We start from the raw sequence: 16,864 nt of genomic DNA, 5'->3' as shown, positions 1-16,864 counted from the left end.
ATTGTCTGTTCCTCCCTTGGAGGAAGGTTTCATTACGTGTGTCCTTCCACAGCTTATTTTTCAGGCTCTACTTTTTTCTTTTGAGTGCATGTGTTTTCCAGCTTTCTCCCTCAAATACTTCACTCCCCCTTGTCTAACACGCTTCAGTGTTCCTCTAACTTGCCCGTGTGCTTCTCCTACACTCCCGCTTTGCTTTCTCACCCTTGTGCTTCTTCCGCCAGCTCCACATTGATTTTTGTTGCCCATTTGTTCCCCCTCCTTAGCCCTCCCCTTTGCAAACTCTCTGTATCCGTTCCCCTATTTCACGCGTCCGTGCAACTTCTGCCACCCACCAGCACCCCAATATTACTTCTGCCCACCTGTTTCCTGTGTCACTCCTGTTACACCCACTGCCTTACCTGGTCCACCTTCTTGAATCAGCCCACCTACCCCTGTGTTGCAATGGCTCCCACGTCAGGGATGCTGTGCAGCATGGCTAATAACAATGGCAAAGCTTACAGGCCGAATGGCGAGACATATTGGCTTTGCCAGTGTTTTTAAAAAAATAGTATTTGTGAATCCAATGCAGAATCCAGGAATCCTTGAAGGTCCGGGATACACAAATCCTGCGTAGGATTTGCAAATCCTGCAATAAGAATGATTTTTTATATTTATTGTATTACCTGGGAGTGTCTCTTTTGGAAAGGCTTCCCTCACATGGGTCTGAGGGTCAGGGTAGGTTCACCCTGCTCCCTATTATTATTTTTTTATTTTTTATTTTCCCAACACTCTGTGCACTGCGTTTGGTAACTGCAGCTGCAATAGAAATTTGTCTGTGAAGTCCAGCGAATATATATTACAATAGCATGGCATATTTTATTGGATGGTGTAGGTATCATTGGAGCCCTGTTCTTTTGACTGCTACCGAGACTCTGCCTGTAAAGATGGGGACCTCACCCACACACTCTCCTCCATTGCCCATGTGTGCAGTGGTGGTCGTTGGAAAACGTACCATACAAAGTACCATTTACCTGCTTCACTGACACAGTAGTTCACAAAAAATAAAGCAACCCACCAGCCATCCAGTAGTCACATGTGCACATGTGCTTACAAAAAAATATGATTTATTATTACATTATCCACATGAACTGTTGTTTTTCTAGTGTACTATATGCCCTGGTTCCATGTGATTAGGGTTTCCCTTGTTCCTTAGATATAATGGGAAGATCCTGCATGACACTTCTTGTAGTTTCTTGTTGGTGGGCAATGTCTCTCGTCTTCCTCTTGTTTTTTTTTTTCTTTTTACAGGCATCTGCCGCAGATACCTACTGGCCCTGTCCCTACCCCTTTTGTTTTTCCATTAGTGGATAAGCAGGCCACCCACCTTACCCTTGCAAATAGATAGGATTCCTTGAATGATGTGCTTGATGAAGATTAACATACTATGCCCCTAGTAGCTGTTGTGGACTCTGCTTCACCTATCCATCCCCCAGACTTCAGTAGGGTACCGGTTAGGAGCCCCAGACAGGCTGACACAACTATTTCCATATCCCAACGAAGTTACAACCGGGTATGTATGATAGTTTCATGGAACATCACTGGTCTGAAGAATATACTGAGCTGTCATGATTGGTTAGAAATAACTCTCACTACATATATTATCTGTATCCAGGAACCATGGCAGGTGACTCCCCTCCATATTGAGGGATTTTCTTCCTTGTTTGTCCCAGTTATTCTGTCTCCCACAGGCCAAGCAAAAGACAGTCATGATCAGAAGATCTGTCACACCCTTCCCCTATCAGCAATTTGTGTGGTTGAAATTTAAGGGAGGGTCTGATGTTATTGTTGGTAATTACTATAATAACGTATTTGATTCAACGCGTGCAGAGGTAGTTGGAACTCTAGAAATCGACTTTGATGCACTTCTTTCGCACTTCAAGTCTGCTTGTCCAATAGTATGGGCCAGTAATTTTTTGTGTCAAACTTGTTTTTATTAAGTTTTATAAGGATTCGTACAACAAGCATGGTAATATATTTCAACTCTACATTCGGATATTGCTATTAGTCATCTAGTACATTCTACAGATTCTATCGGGTGGTCCAATTCACATCCCATACAGTTTTAATCAAGTATTACCTACGTGTCTACATTACTGGTTGATACAAATGAATAGAATAACAAAAACAAATACATCTCATCTGTAGTGGCAGTCCTTTCCCTCTCTCCTATCCCTCCCCGAGCCCAAGATCCTTTCCTCGTGGAATGCAGCTGTATACTTTCTCTCTTTTGAGAGTCTGGGTTAAGGGGGTATGGAGAGGAGCTGTGGTGTGGGTGTGAGGAGGAAGACTAAATCCTAGTGGGGCAAAATTCATAACCTTGGATGGACAGGGATCCGGAGTTCCGGTGCAGCAGACCTGACACTGGAGTAGGCTCATATGTACATGATGGGTCCGATTAAAAATGAAACAGGCATAGTGCTCTGACCCTCGTGGGGCAGGTGGTCAGTGGGAGACCACTAGATAGATACGTGACCTTGGGGAACCCAAGCGTTTTCAAAGTTTTTTAATTTGTCTCTGTAGAAGTCACTCATACGTTCCATGGTAATTGCCTGCCAGAGCCTTGCGTGCCATTGTATTATGGCTGGTGCTTCTTTCTTCTTCCAGGCAGCAGCTATGGTTCTTTTAGCCGCCCCCAAGCAGAGCCACATGATGACTTGGTCGGCTTTAGTTTGGTATTTCAGGGACGTGTCCCACCGGTCTAGAAACATGACCTCTGGGGAGTTCAGTATGGGGTAGCCCTCCTGAGGCTTGAGCCGGGAGAGACCAACTTTGTTCTTTGTCCGCTATTTTGCACTATCTGCTTTTAAACTCTGCACTTATGGCTTTTAAAATATTGTCTTGAAATTTTTAATTTGTGCATTTGCACTTGGTGAACTTACCAGCATGAGAGTTCACAGATCAAAGTCCCCCGCAGTTTCAGCGCGGGACCGCCGCCATCTTAAGAGAATTGCGGTCAGCGGGCTAGTCTGCTGATGCCCCTGACGTTACTTAAATAGACGCTGGCGTGAGCGCACAGCGGGCGTGCCAAAGGCAAGCCTGTCTGCGCCCGTCCACGCTAGTTCCGCGCTCAGTGCCAGCCCCCCTGCACAAATGACTTCAGGTAAAACTCTCTCTTATTCCAGCAACGACCTGAAAGCTCTTAACTCCAACAAAGCAGACCAGAACTGCTTTTGTTTCTACCCAGAGTATAGGCCCAAGCAAAATCCTAAAGATTTGTCCTGGTTGTTACACCAATTTACCTGTGATAATATCTCAACCAGGGGCCGAACTAAAGGAGGAACAGAAAAAAACAGGTAAAGTCGCCTCTGACACTGCCTGGAACTGTGTCCCCATTAATGCGAGATCCCCGGTCAAGCACAGTACGGAATGTGCCTCCTTCTTGGAGGACGAGGGGATAATGATTGCTTTTGTTACAGAGACCTGGACGAATTATGCTTCCGGTCCAGATCTGGTGAAAGCCACGCCTCTCTGCTGTTCACTTAACAGAAAACAGAAGAAAGGGGGTGGACTAGCGGTCATACACCACAACTCAATCACATAATCTTTTAATCCCTTAGTGAATGAGTAATATGAAGCACTAGAGTTCTGTCTCTATCTCACACATCACAACTCCTTTAGAGGTTCCCTTATTTATAGGCCCCCAGGCCCGAGAAAACATTTCATAACTCAAGCTGGTAACCTATTGGAAATAGTATTAAATACTTCCTCATATACAATTTTAGGAGATTTTAATTTCCATCTTGAGTTAGACTCAGACCCAGATACAGCCAATCTTCTAGATCTAATGATGGGCAGGAATCTAAAACAGCTGGTAATGGGATCCACCCATCAAGCAGGCCACACTCTCGATGGTACCTTTTCCATCAACCCTCAGCTAGCTATAATTTACGAATCTTCGTCATTTTACGTGGTCCAATCACTCGGCAGTAATTTATAAGCTTACCACACCTACCCACTCGGGCCGAAATTCCTCTTAGAAATACCTTGAAACAAGAGCCTGTAAAAGCATTACGGCTGAAGATCTATACAACCTCCTAGCCTCAACTAATAACCCGCTTCCTACAGACCTTGACCTTGCTACTAAATCTTAGAAGAGGCAGGGAACGAGCTAGCCCCCAAAAATGGGTACGCTTCCACAGGCAACGACCCTCTGCACCCTGGCATTCACAAGAGCTTAAGAACCAAAAACTTATTTGTAAACACCGGGAAAGAAGCTGGAGGAAGGAATACAAAGATGAAGAAAAGAAAGAATACAAATCGAGTCTGGCCCAATACAAACAGCTGCTACACCGTACCAAACAAAAGAACTTCACAGAAAAAATTCAAGAGGCCAGAAACGTGCCTAAAGCTCTGTTTAAAACAGCTAAAACACTAGCTCATCCTAGCACCCCATCTATCCCAGCAACTCAAGAACTATGTAATAATATAGCCAAATTCTTCTTCGACAAAGTTAATGTTATTTTTTCAACTTTCTCAGATGCTTCAAACAGTAAGTCACCGAACTCTCCCACTTGCCCAACGAAAAAAATAATAGATCACTCTGAACTCAACAGATTCCGCCCTCTCATAGAAGGGGATACCTTTAATCTCCTTACTAAAGTGAAGTCAGGATCCCTGTACGACCCATGCCCTATAGAGTCATTAATATTAGCTGCAAAGACCGTGGCGGGCAAACCTACTTCCATTTTCAACTTAATGTACAAAGAAGGATACTTCCCGAGAGACTGGAAACAGGCCTCCATCCTTAAACTATTGGAGAAACCTAACCTAGACGCCAAAGACCCGAGCAACTTCAGGCCCATTTCCAGACTATCCCTTCCAGCAAAAATAATAGAGAGAAACATGTCCGCCCAACTTAACCAGTTTCTTAAACTATCTCAGGCACTGGACCCGACTCAATATGGATTTAGAGAGGGTCACAGCACCTAAACGGCGCTTATTAAATCAACGGAAGAGATCAGGTCCACTCTTGATCAAGGAGGTAGGGCCGCCCTGATCATGCTAGACCTCTTGGCGGCATTTGACACGGTCCACCATGCTTTGTTGGTGGACGGCTTGGAGGAGATAGGAGTGAAAGGTATGGCCCAAAAACTCCTCGAATACTTTCTTTTAGATAGAACTCAAACGGTCAAACTGGATAAATTTGAGGCAGATGCATTCTCCCTGCCTTGTGGAGTCCCACAGGGGTCCTCACTAAGTCCTACACTTTTTAACATCTATGTGTTCTCTCTAGCCCCCCTATTGAAGCCTCTGGTTTTAAGTTGACATCCTACGCCGACGATACCCACATTGTGGTAACAATACGACCTGATCTGCTACAAAACACCGCTTCCAGACTACAGGACTGTATGAATGCGGTGGGAAACTGGATGGCACAGAACTGCCTAAAGCTAAATTTCAGTAAAACTGAGGTTGTGCTCTTCGGCAACAATACTATTTTCTGGACCCAAGACTGCTGGCCAAACTCACTAGGACCACTGCCATCCCCGACCAGGAAGGTGAAGAACCTGGGAGTTTGGATTGACGGCACACTTAGCTTCAAGGACCAGGTTAATTCTGTGGCATCTACCACTTCTTTCATTCTCAGATCATGCAAAAAGATTATGCCTCTACTTCCCAAAGATGCGCAACAAATGGTGGTCACTGCTTTAGTAATGTCCAGACTGGGCTATTGCAACAGTCTTTACCTCAAGTTACAAGAAGGATCTATGAATAGATTACAAATGTTACAGAATGCGGCTGCCAGACTCCTTACAGGAACTCCAAAGCATGCATCAATCACAGCATCTATCAAAAAACGTCACTAGCTGCCAGTCAGGAAGCGCACCCAGTTCAAGTCCTTTCGTCTGGTTTTCAAGGCTTTGCAGGGATCAGGGCCCGACTTTCTAAAACAACACGTACGTTGGTACTCACCAAAAAAATTACTCCGGTCTTCGGATGCTAAATTAGTCACAATACCACTGTTAAAAAAACTAACTGGGGTGGCAGAAGTTTCATCTCTAATGCAGCCAAGGCTTGGAACACACTTCCATTACATCTGAGACGCATGACCAACTTGATGGCCTTTAGGAAGGCTTTAAAAACTTGGCTCTTCTCAAATTAGGTCACGAAATACACAAATCACTGCATCTCCGGTAGGTCTTCACCTTAGCGCCAGGACACCTTCGGGTAGCAGGAGCGCTTTACAAATTTAACTAAAATTAACATTAACTAACATAGCCTAGTATCTCTTTAATTTGAGCTAGGATTTCAGACCAGAAGGGTCGAATCGACGGGCAGTCCCACCATATCTGGCGAAAGTCGCCCAAGAGGCCACTACCCCTCCAGTAGAGATTAGAAGTGTTAGGGAATATTTTTTCAGTTTCTCGGGGTACAGATACCAGTCCTACATTATCTTGTAGTGGACTTCGCGTTGACTTAGGGAGTGACAGTGGCATTTTATATCTTTCCATAGGGCTTTCCATTGGGTGTCTATAATGTCCCGACCTAATGTACTTTCCCAGAATTCCAGGTATTGTGGGCGTCTAGCTGGTATTGTGTGAGGTAGTAATGAGTATAAAAAGGAGATGGCCCCTTTCACTGTGGTGGTTCCCTTCACATATCGCTCTAAGGTCGTGAGTTCTCTAGTCGCCCATTCCCTCAACCCTGGTTGTAGGACCCAGTGGCGTAGTTGCAGATAATAAAAGTGTTCTGTGTTGGGTAGTTGGAAGTCCCTTTGGCAGTGTGCAAATGTTAGAATGTCCCCAATTGTGAAATATATCAGCCACGGTAAGGCTTCCCGACACGCATCAAAGGGGCCTGGCTGTAGTGCTGGTGGGAAAGCAGGGTTGTAGTGGATGGGTGTGAATGGAGAGGAGAACATGGTCCATTCCGTCTGCCTCAAGATGTCATCCCATACTTTGTGTCGTTTTAGTGGGCGTACTAATGTAGGCATTCACCAGGCGGTCCGTTTTGGTTTACATAGTAGATGCCATATTACTCTAGCCTCGATCGCCCGGTCCATATGTAGCCAGTGTTTATCTGACTTACGTTGAGACCTCTCAACCAGGACTCGAAGTTGGGCTGCTTTGTAGTAGAGGTTCAGGTCGGGCAGCGCTAGTCCACCCTCATCAGTAGGCTTTCTAAGAAGACAGAATGGCAGCCTTGGTCTTTTATTCTGCCATATGAATTCCAGAGGAGTGTATGAACCTCACGTAAGAAGTCTCTTTCGAGTTCAGTGGGCAAACTCTGAAAGAGGTGGAGAAACTTAGGTAAGACCACCATCTTGAGGGCATGTATTCTGCCCAACCAGGAAAGATAAAGGGGTGCCCATCTCCTTAAGTCAGCCCGTAGCTGACGTAGAAGGGGTGTAGTTATCTGCAAGGAGCCCAGAGAGTTTAGGGGTCAGCTTTATCTCCAGGTACTTCAAGTCTTGCTTGGCCCACTGGAAGGGGGTGGAGGCCACCAAGTCTCTCATCTCCTCCTCCGGTAGTGTTAGGTTAAGGAGAAAGGATTTATGTAAATTAATGCGGAATACCGCTACCTCCTCGAAGCTTCCCAACTCCTCTTGGAGTGTTGTGGATCCGATACTATTAACAGGATATCGTCGGCGAACAGTGAAATTTTGTGTTGGTTGACACCGAATTGGAGTCTCCTAACTCCTTGATTCTCTCTGAGTCGTGCTGCTAGCGGTTCAATGCTGAGCTCAAAGAGAAGTGGGAAAAGAGGGCATCCCTTCCTCGTTCCAGAGTGCAGGAGTCGGAGGCTACTCCGTTAACCAAAACTCTTGCACTAGGGGCTGCAAAGTTGGCTTTGATCATATTGATAAACGGCTCACTGAAACTAAATCTTTGAAGGGTCTGGAAGAGGAACCGCCAGTCAACACGGTCAGACGCCTTCTCGGCGTCTCTACCAAGAAGAACTGTGGGTATCTGTCGTTAGTTTACTTTTTCTATTAGATGGATCATTGTGCGTACATTATCATGAGTCTGTCTGCCCTTGATAAATCCCGATTGATCCGGGTGAATTAACCCCGGCATCAAGTTTTCCATACGTGTGGCTAGAATTTTTGAATATAATTTAGCATCCAAGTTCAGGAGTGCAATGGGACGGTACGATCCACATTGCCTTGGATCTTTCCCAGGTTTGGGAATCGCAGTGATCAGAGCTTCACTCATAGTGTGTATTGTTTGTTTAGTAGTAGCTATGTGATTAAAAAGGGCTGTCAGATCGGGGATAAATTCTGTACTGAAAGTTTTGTAGAATTGTGTTGTCAGGCCATCAGGGCTAGGAGATTTGTGTAGTTTTAGACCATCGATCGCCCTCTGCACCACTTCCTCTGTGATTGATTCCCCTAGCTGTTCGTCCTGGAGCGGTGTGGCCTGTGGGAGCTACACTGTATCAAGATATGCTATTTGAGTCTGAGAATTGAGTGGGTCAGCCGTGTATAGTGTACTATAGAAGTCCCTGAAAACTGTTGCTTTCTCCGAATCGTCATATGTCTGTCAACCTGAGGGTTCCAGAATGTCCCCTATGTAGTCATTTTCCCTCCTAACCCGAAGTTGACGAGCCGGTTGTGCTCCCACTTTATTCCCCTGTGCATACAAGATCTGTTTAAGTCTAAGCAAAGTCAATTCTGCCCTATTCGAATAGATTTCGTGGAGTTTCCTCTTCAGGGCTGTGACCTTTCTTTGAGTCGCGTGTGTAGGGTTCGCCTTGTGTGTTTGTTCCAGCGTTCGTTCTTTGTTAAGACCGCCATTAGTGTTCTGCATTGGCCCCTAGTTACGGCCTTGAACGCGTCCCAGTTGTTCGTTGGAGACGTGTCTTGGGGATCATTTAGCTGAAAAAATTCCCTAATTGAGGTGCTTAAAGCGTCATAGTGTTTTGTCTCGCGCTAATGCACTGGGAAAAAACCATCATTTGAATTTAGGTTTAGGGCTGTTCCACTCCAAGGTGACCGCCACAGGTGCATGATCGGAGATGATAATAGGGTGCATGGTGGCATCTCGGACCAGTTTATCTGATAGAGACTCCTAGCCGCAGATTCCTTCACATAGAATTATCCCCAGGCGTGAGACTGGATCCGGAAACTTTTTGCCGAAGCATCCCTGCGCGCCGGGGTGGGGCGACATCACGGGACTCCGCCCAGGCGTCGTCCGTGTACGTGACGTCAGCGAAGTCACATAAGACCCGCCCCGGCGCGCCCACGTCGTTTTTTCTCCTTTTCCGCTTGCAACGCGGATCCGTTCCTTGCTGCGGGCCTGTTTAAGGCCCCCTTTCTTTCATTCTTTTTGGGGGAACAGTGTGCGAATGCCTTCGGGCTTTAAAACTTGCACGTTTTGTGGGCGTCTTATGTCGGCGACGGACCCTCACCTCATTTGCATGTGGTGTTTGGGGGAGGATCACGGCACCACAGATTGAGCGGCGTGCCAAAAGTTGAAGCCGAAGTCGCGACTGGAGCGCCGAATGAAACTTCTCTCGGTGCGTCTTTCCAGGTTGACGTCCTCCCCTCGGTCTGCTTCGGCGGACGGCTTCAGGTCCGGCCGTGGTCATCGTCCTCGTCTTTCTCCGATGTCACGTGAGCGTCAGTCCCCAGTGGTTAAGTGTCGCAGTTCGTCCCCGGGGGCTGGTTTCTGGCCTACCGGGGACGTGGACTCTCCGCGGGTGATGCGGCCCCATGTGTCGTCCCATCCAACGTTTCCCGGTGTTGGGGCATCGAGAGTCCAGATGGAGACTTACGCAGCGGCTTTGCAGGCCTCGCTGGCGTCTCCTCCTCTTTCCCCTCCTGGGGCGTCGGTGAATCCCTCGTCTTGCTCTGGACCCTCCGCGGCACCGCCGGTGGCTCCGGCGTCGACTGATTCGGATCCAGGCTTGGAGGATGTTGTGCTGTTGGGGTGCGGCTCCTTTGGGGCACCTCCTTCAGGCCACAGCGTCTCTGCCTCGCCGCAAACCCCTGCAGGGGTTCCTGTGGTGTCGCGTGAGGTCGCCGGTCTCGGGTCGCATCCCCGAGCCCCTCTCGGTCCCTTGGCAGGGTGGTCCTGTCTAAGGCCGAGGTGATGCCGCTACGGCGCCGGCAGCAGCTGGACCGTGCGGAGCCACAGAGGTCGGTGGACTCTTCTCGACCCGCTCCGGGTCGAGGGCAGACCCCTCGTCCCTCTCTGGGCCCCTCTCGTACCTTCTCACAGGCGGCTGCCTCGTTGGAGGGAGAGTCAGAGGTTGTATCGTCCCTGGCGCCGCCACAGGGGTTGCCGGGCGACCTTCGCCTCCTTCTGGGCCGCAGAAGGCGGAGGGCTTCGGGCCCCTCCCCAGGCCCGTCCCGTTCCACCACGCAGGTGGGTGCCTCGGCGGGGGTCGGGCCGGCACCGCTCCAGGGCCGGTGCGGCTCCAGCTCTACTCCGGTCCCCGCTCTGGTCTCCGGTGCGGGGTGGCTTGGAGGTCCCTTGCCCGGTGACGCCGGATGGCGCCGGTGTCCTGCCTCAAGCAGCGGACTCTACGACTCCGCGCAGGGGTCGTACCGTGGATTCGTCTTCGGACACTCCTTCTCTGGAGGCAGGCTGCATATTGGTATCGTCCTCCCCGGAGACCGGTCGCCGTGTGGTGTCCTTTTTTTACCGGCGTCGAAGGACATCTCCCCGCCCTTCCTGAGGCAGGGGTGTTCCTCAGAAGAGCGGCAGGTCCCTCATTCTTCGGCCCCTCCTGACTTCCAGGTCTGGCCCTTGCCCGCACCGTTTGGCCTCGGGGACGGCCGCCTTAGTTTGCAGCCATCGCCCACAGATGAGCTGCTTTCTCCACCGCTGGGCCCTACAGATGCGGGTGCGGCCTTCGCTCACGCAGTGTCCACGCCTGTGGGCATCCTACGCATGGGTGACCCGGTGGCTCACTTTCCGTTGGATCATCTGTTGGAGGTCCTCCACCAGGGCTCTGGTAGGAGGGAAATCTTGCTTCCCTTTGAAGGTTCGCTCCTTTCTGCCTTGACGGGGGCTTGGAGGCATCCTGCCTCCGGGGATCTGGTGCCTCCGCACCTTCTGCATCGGCACCTTCTGACGCCGCGTGACCCGGCGTGCCTGTCCATTCACCCCTCAGCCGCCAGCCCCCTTCTGCGGACTGCTTTCCCCTCCCTGCCGCGCCTGTTGCCTCCGCCGTCCAGAGAGGCCCGCTGGCTGGGCACTTGGGGATGCAACATTTTCGCCTCGACCAGCGCGGCTCTGCGGGCCCTTAACACCTTGCGTGTGCTGGCTAGGGCCTCCTCCTGTTTGTGGGGCTCGGCTCATTCTCTGGGGTGTGCAGCATCCCAGGAGTCTGCTCAGGTGGATTTGCGGCACCATGCATTGGATGGCCAGGAGCTTGCGGCGTTTATTCTCCGCTCCGCTCTGGACGTCTCTGAGGCGCTGGGCCGGGCCATGGCTTCCTCGGTCACTCTCCGTCGCCATGCTTGGCTTCGAGACGGCGTCTTCCCCGAAAATATTCGGGAGAGGCTCATTGATCTCCAATTTGAAGGCAGTCTGTTGTTTCATGCCCTGGCCGACTCTGCCATCCGGAGGCTCTTGGCAGGGCTCCGTCCTCCTCCTCCTCCTCCGTGACTTCTGAGTTAGGGTTGCTTCTGGGCCTTCTTAGGCCGGCTGTTATGTTTGAGGAGTATGTTTTTCTGGCTGTTTACGTCCTTCCTTGGGACTTTGGCAATTGTTGGCTGCTGGACGGCCCTTTTGTTGTTGTGTGCGAGTTCTGCAGGAGTTGTTGCGCAGACTTGGCCCTGAGATTGGGCCTTCTGCTTTGCTTGGGCTGCTGTCAAGCCTGAAGCAGGGGGGGCTTTTTTTACCTGTGGTTCTTTTGTTTCTTCCTCTGCTGCGGAAGTTCTTCCAAAGAGGGTTCCCATATCTTGGGACTTCATGTGCCCTATGTGGGGTTATGGCAGCTGTCATATGGCTTGCGCTCTGCTGGAGGGTTCTGGTCGCCTTCTGGTACCTGTTCTCCATAGTGTTTACGTAGGTTGCTTTTGCTTCCTAAGGTCGTGTGCGCGGCCACTCGTGGTGGTGGCCCGGGCCTCTCCTCCTCTCCCTGCTCCAATTCTGCGGTCTGGGATGTCCCTGTGTTCTCCCTTGCCAGACGTTGCCTACTTGGCCTTCCTGGGGCCTCAGGCTGTTCTTCTTGCTTCTGGCCTTGACTGCCGACATTGTTCTGGCTGGCAGGCTGCTCTCCATCTGGAATGGGCTTGCCTTCTTCTCCTTAGTTTCCTTGGGCCCTCTAGGCTTCTTCTTCTTCTTCCGTCTTTCTGTCTTGGCATTCGGTGAAAGCTATGTTGCCTTGTGGGGGAGTGGGGTGCTTCGGCCTCTCCATCCTTGTCCTTGGTTCCTCTGCTGTGAGTGTATGAGCCTCTTTAGCCTTCTTTCACTCCTACGTCTCCTTGGGGTCGTTGGGGTTCTGCTTGTGGGGGTTCCCTTGGCCTGGCAGGGGCAAAGTTCTACCTGGTCCACCGATCTGGTCCCCTGTGGGGCCCTCTGTTCTGCATTGGCTGGTGAGGTCCTTTCGCAGACCCTCCTTCCCAGGGGGTATTGCTAGGGTATCTATTCTATGTGAAGGACTCTGCGGCTAGTAGTCTCTGTCAGATGTACGAGTTATTTACCTTCCGTAACGATGTATCTGGTAGAGGCGATTCTAGCCGCAGATTCCTTCACGGCCCGCCCTTCCTCCCCTATTCTGCGAGGACCCTTGGGTTGGTCTTCGGTACTCGCCTCCCGGTGGGGAGCTGTGTCTCCTGTGAGTGCCTTCCGTGTTCGTGACGGGTGGCTTTGTCTGGGGGCGGTTCATTCCTCCCTTGGTTCTTTGGAGGATGGGGTTTTGGTGCGCCACTGCCCTGCTGCTCTGGCTACTCCAGTTTTGGGGGGGGGGGGGATTGCTTCTATCCTTGTCTTCCCTCCCCTCCCCACCTTCCATTGCTATCCTCTGGTTTGAGGGTCCTCTGGCCATGTCTTGCCCTTGTCCTTGTGGGTGGTTGCCCTCTAGGTTGGGGTGGCTTGGAGGTTTGTTGTCCCTGTCTGTCTTGGGACTGGTCCCATTCCTTGCTCAGGATGAGGGGGGTGGGCTTCCACCGTGTGCCATGACTTTTATGCCTGTTCTTCCCTTCGGGGCACAGAGATGGGAGGTTGTCTATGTGCAGGTTTCTGCTTGTTCTTCTTCTTTCTTCTTTCCCTGCCCTTGGGGTCTGCGGTGTTGGCACTACCCTGGTGATGGTGTTAGTCACCGCCTCTTTCCAATTTTACTGCTCTTCGCACACTGTTTCCATGCTCCCACAGTTTTTTATCTGTTGGTTCCGCGTTGTGGTGCAGAAAAGTTCTCCGAAGAAAACTGACGTGGGCGCGCCGGGGCGGATCTTATGTGACCTCGCTGACGTCACGTACGCGGACGATGCCTGGGCGGAGTTGCGTGATGTCGCCCCGCCCCCGGCGCAGGGAATCTGTGGCAAAAAGTTTCCGGATCCAGTCTCACGCCTGGGGATAATTCTACGTGAAGGAATCTGTGGCTAGAATCGTCTCTACCAGATACATCGTTACCGTAGGTAAGTAACTTGTACATTAAGGGCTTGGCTCATGAAAATGTAGTCGAGTCTCGAGTAGGTACGATGAATGTGAGAGAAGAATGTATTATCTTTATCGTCTGGGTGTGCTTCCCTCCAGGTGTCTCTTAAGACCAAATTCGTAGATAGCTTGCTTCAGATTCTTTGGAAAGCTACCTACATGGGCCCTATGTGGGTGTGTACTGTAATTCTCGGAATGCCATGTCAGATTGAAGTCTCCCATCAGCATTATATCTCCCTCTGCAAAGCCCCCCAGTAGGGTCAGGGTATTGTGGATAAAGGCCACCTGATTTGTGTTAGGCACGTAGATTACCACAAACATGCATATGCGCACCCATATTCGACCCTTTACCAGCACTACTCTCCCTTCCTTGTCGGTTTTATAATCAGTCGGTTGTAATTTGAGGGATGAGTGAAAAAGGAGGGCGACTCCGTTGTGTTTTGTAGAGGCAGATGATTTATAAATTAGGGGGTATGCTTTGTGTTTTATTCTGTGGTCATCCGATCTTTTAAGGTGGGTCTCCTGGAGTGCCACCACGTCATAGTGTTGGTCGTGAGATATTTCCATATCTTCTGGTGTTTAGAGGAGGCATTCATCCCCCTAACATTCCAAGTCAACGTGGTGATCACAATCTTGGCTGTGTGTACTGTTGCTAAATCTTGTGCACACTCCTGTCTCTGCAAACCCCCTTCTGTGATCTCCCGTCAGTGCTGCTACCGCCTCCCCGACCCCCTTACATGAAATAAAAATGGAAAAAAGAAAACCTGTAAGAAATTGACAAAATAAACTAGTGTCAAGCTTTGACATCTGTAACGTTGGGACAAGGTGTCCCCATTTCGGGTCACCAACGTGGTGCCCATTCATTATTTGAGGCGAGTCAGACCATGGTTCGCCACGAGGTCCGTTCAACGAAGTTACTTTGTATGACAAGTTTTGCTTCTTTAGTGTGAGTCCTGTAGATTTTCCTCAGTTACACATTGCCAGTTGTTGGCTCTCAATCTTTCAACTGCCAGTGAAGTTGTCTGGTTAGGTATGGAGAATAAGGAGTGATGTCATACTCTCCAGAGTTTTGGGAACATCGGTGATTGCCGGTGTTCAGTTATGGTAGATTGAGTGAGAGTGGTGTAGCTTCTTTGAGATTCGGCCGGGGCTCTCAAGTGATCTCATGGGAGCTTTGTTTCTTCTGCGATCTGCGGAGGCGACGGGTTTGCCATCATTTCCCTTTTCCTGCTCCCTGCTGGGGGCCATCCTGTTGGTCTCCGCCAGGTGCCTCGGTATCAGCTTCTGGTGGCGGATGGCCCAGCACTTTGAAAGTCTCCTTGATTTCAGTTACGTAGTGTGCTTTATTACGGTATTCGAAGCCTAGGCCAAAGGGGTACGTCCAATGGTATTTGATGTTATCTTGCTGGAGTTTCTCTGTGACTGGTCTGAGCTGTTGGCGGTGAGCTAGAGTTGCCTGTTCTACATCTTGGTATAGTTGACAGACATGCCCTTGGAATTTTACTACTTCTAGTCTCCTAGCCGCGTGTAGTACGGCCTCTTTGGACTTGAATGAGTGTAGCTTTGCCAGGATTTCTCGTGGTCTACGGTTCTCTCCTTGGTTGGGCCTCCCCACTCTATGAACTCAGTCGATTTTTATTTTTTGTTGTTGCTGACCCAAGTGTTTTGGTGAACAGACCCGTGACAAAGGCCTCCAGATCTGGCCCCTCCACTCCCTCTTCAAGATTGTGTATTCGGATATTTTCCGTCTTGATCTGTTCTCCAAATCCTTATTTTTCAATATGGCAGCTCCAGTTGGATTTGGAGGTCTCGTGTAGTTGTTGTTAATTGCTCTGTTCTGCATTCCAGATTTGCGGTTGTAGATTCTATATCCATTACTCTGGCCCCCACCGAGTCAACATCCTGTTGTAAGTTGTTAAGTCTACCACTAAGGTCAGACCTGAACGAGTCCATGGATTGTGCTATCGGGCTTTTTTGGCTGCATAGAGGAGCCTTATGTCGGCACCAGACTTGCTGATGTCTCATTTTTCCTAGCTCCTAGCGGTGCAGGGACCTAACTCTTACGCTTCTTTCCCTCTTACAGTGAGGTTCTTGTGGCAGGGTAAAATCCTTCTATGGCCTGTTTTGGCGCCTTTCCTCGTACTGAGCAATGCGGCCCTGTGGTTACCCTGCTATGCTTTCTCTTCTCACCACGATAGACCTTCGTATTGATCAGCCGCGTGGTTGTGAGTAGTTGTTCTGTCTCTTGGGGGGGGGGGAGGGGGAGGGGGTAAGTGCTCAGAGAGTCGATTGGTGGGGTCTTCACCCCCGTTAGTGCCTGGGTGTCACAATAGTTTTGGCCGTTCGCTCCGGTGACTATGAAGCTTCTCAGCTGGGCGCCATCTTGGAGTCAGGCACCCAGAGATTGTCGCTCCATATCGCTTCAGAGCCCCTGGTCAATAGGCTCCAGCTGGGTCTTCAGTGCTGGTGTGTGTGTGTGTGCCGCTAGCTCTTCGGCGCCAAGACTTCACTGGATTCCCCGCGGCGGCCCCTGTTTCTACTCACCAGGTTGGCGCCTTCCTCCATCTCGCCTACCGGGTCACGCGTGCCCCACTCACCGATGTCATCTATACGGAGTTTGGGGGGACCGGATCTCACCGTCAGGTGTGCTGTGCCGCGATCACTCGGCGGTTGACTTCAGGGCTATGCCGCAGCTGAACTCTCTCAAAACTGGATCCTCCGCACCAGCCGCGGGCCGAGCTCCGACCTGGACCCAGCTCTCACCGGCCTTCTTGTCATCGGTCACCATCCGGGCTGCATCAGTCGCTCTTGAGCGGACCCTGTCCACACTCGACACTCACCAGCGGTCCACAGGCAAGATTTCCCACTTTTGACAGCAGATTTGCCTAGTTAATTGTGCATAGTTGGGGTCTTGTGGCGGAGCCGTCGTGGATTATGTCCACACGGCTATCTTGGCTGGCCATGCCCCCTGGTTTGGGGCCAGCGATTTTAATATTCAAAGATGTTGTTACTCTGATGGGCCGGTGTGTGGCCTCACTAACTGGACTGATGAAGATGTACTACATTTCCGAGTATGGGGATTGTCTGAATACCATGCTCTACAAGTATGATCTATTGCTGTTGGAAGAATTTATTAGCTTGAGCACTCTTCAGTACATGTACATGGGTGGGGGTAATCATTCAACGATTGTCCGCATTTAGCTCAACTCTTGAACTGCTGGTTGCTAGTATCAAAGTCCGCTAGTATCAAAGTCAGACAAACAATAGCTAGCGAT

General features: G+C 50.1%; 1 protein-coding gene across 9 annotated transcripts in view; it reads left to right on the top strand.

Moving 5' to 3' along the window:
* CUTC (cutC copper transporter) overlaps positions 1-16,864 on the top strand; it is a 227,070-nt gene that overhangs the window by 168,667 nt on the left and 41,539 nt on the right. The gene's annotated exons all lie outside the window — the stretch shown is intronic.

Source organism: Triturus cristatus, chromosome 1_2 (assembly GCF_964204655.1).
Source record: "Triturus cristatus chromosome 1_2, aTriCri1.1, whole genome shotgun sequence".
Lineage (NCBI taxonomy): Eukaryota > Metazoa > Chordata > Amphibia > Caudata > Salamandridae > Triturus > Triturus cristatus.
This window is presented reverse-complemented; position numbering and strand designations above follow the sequence as displayed.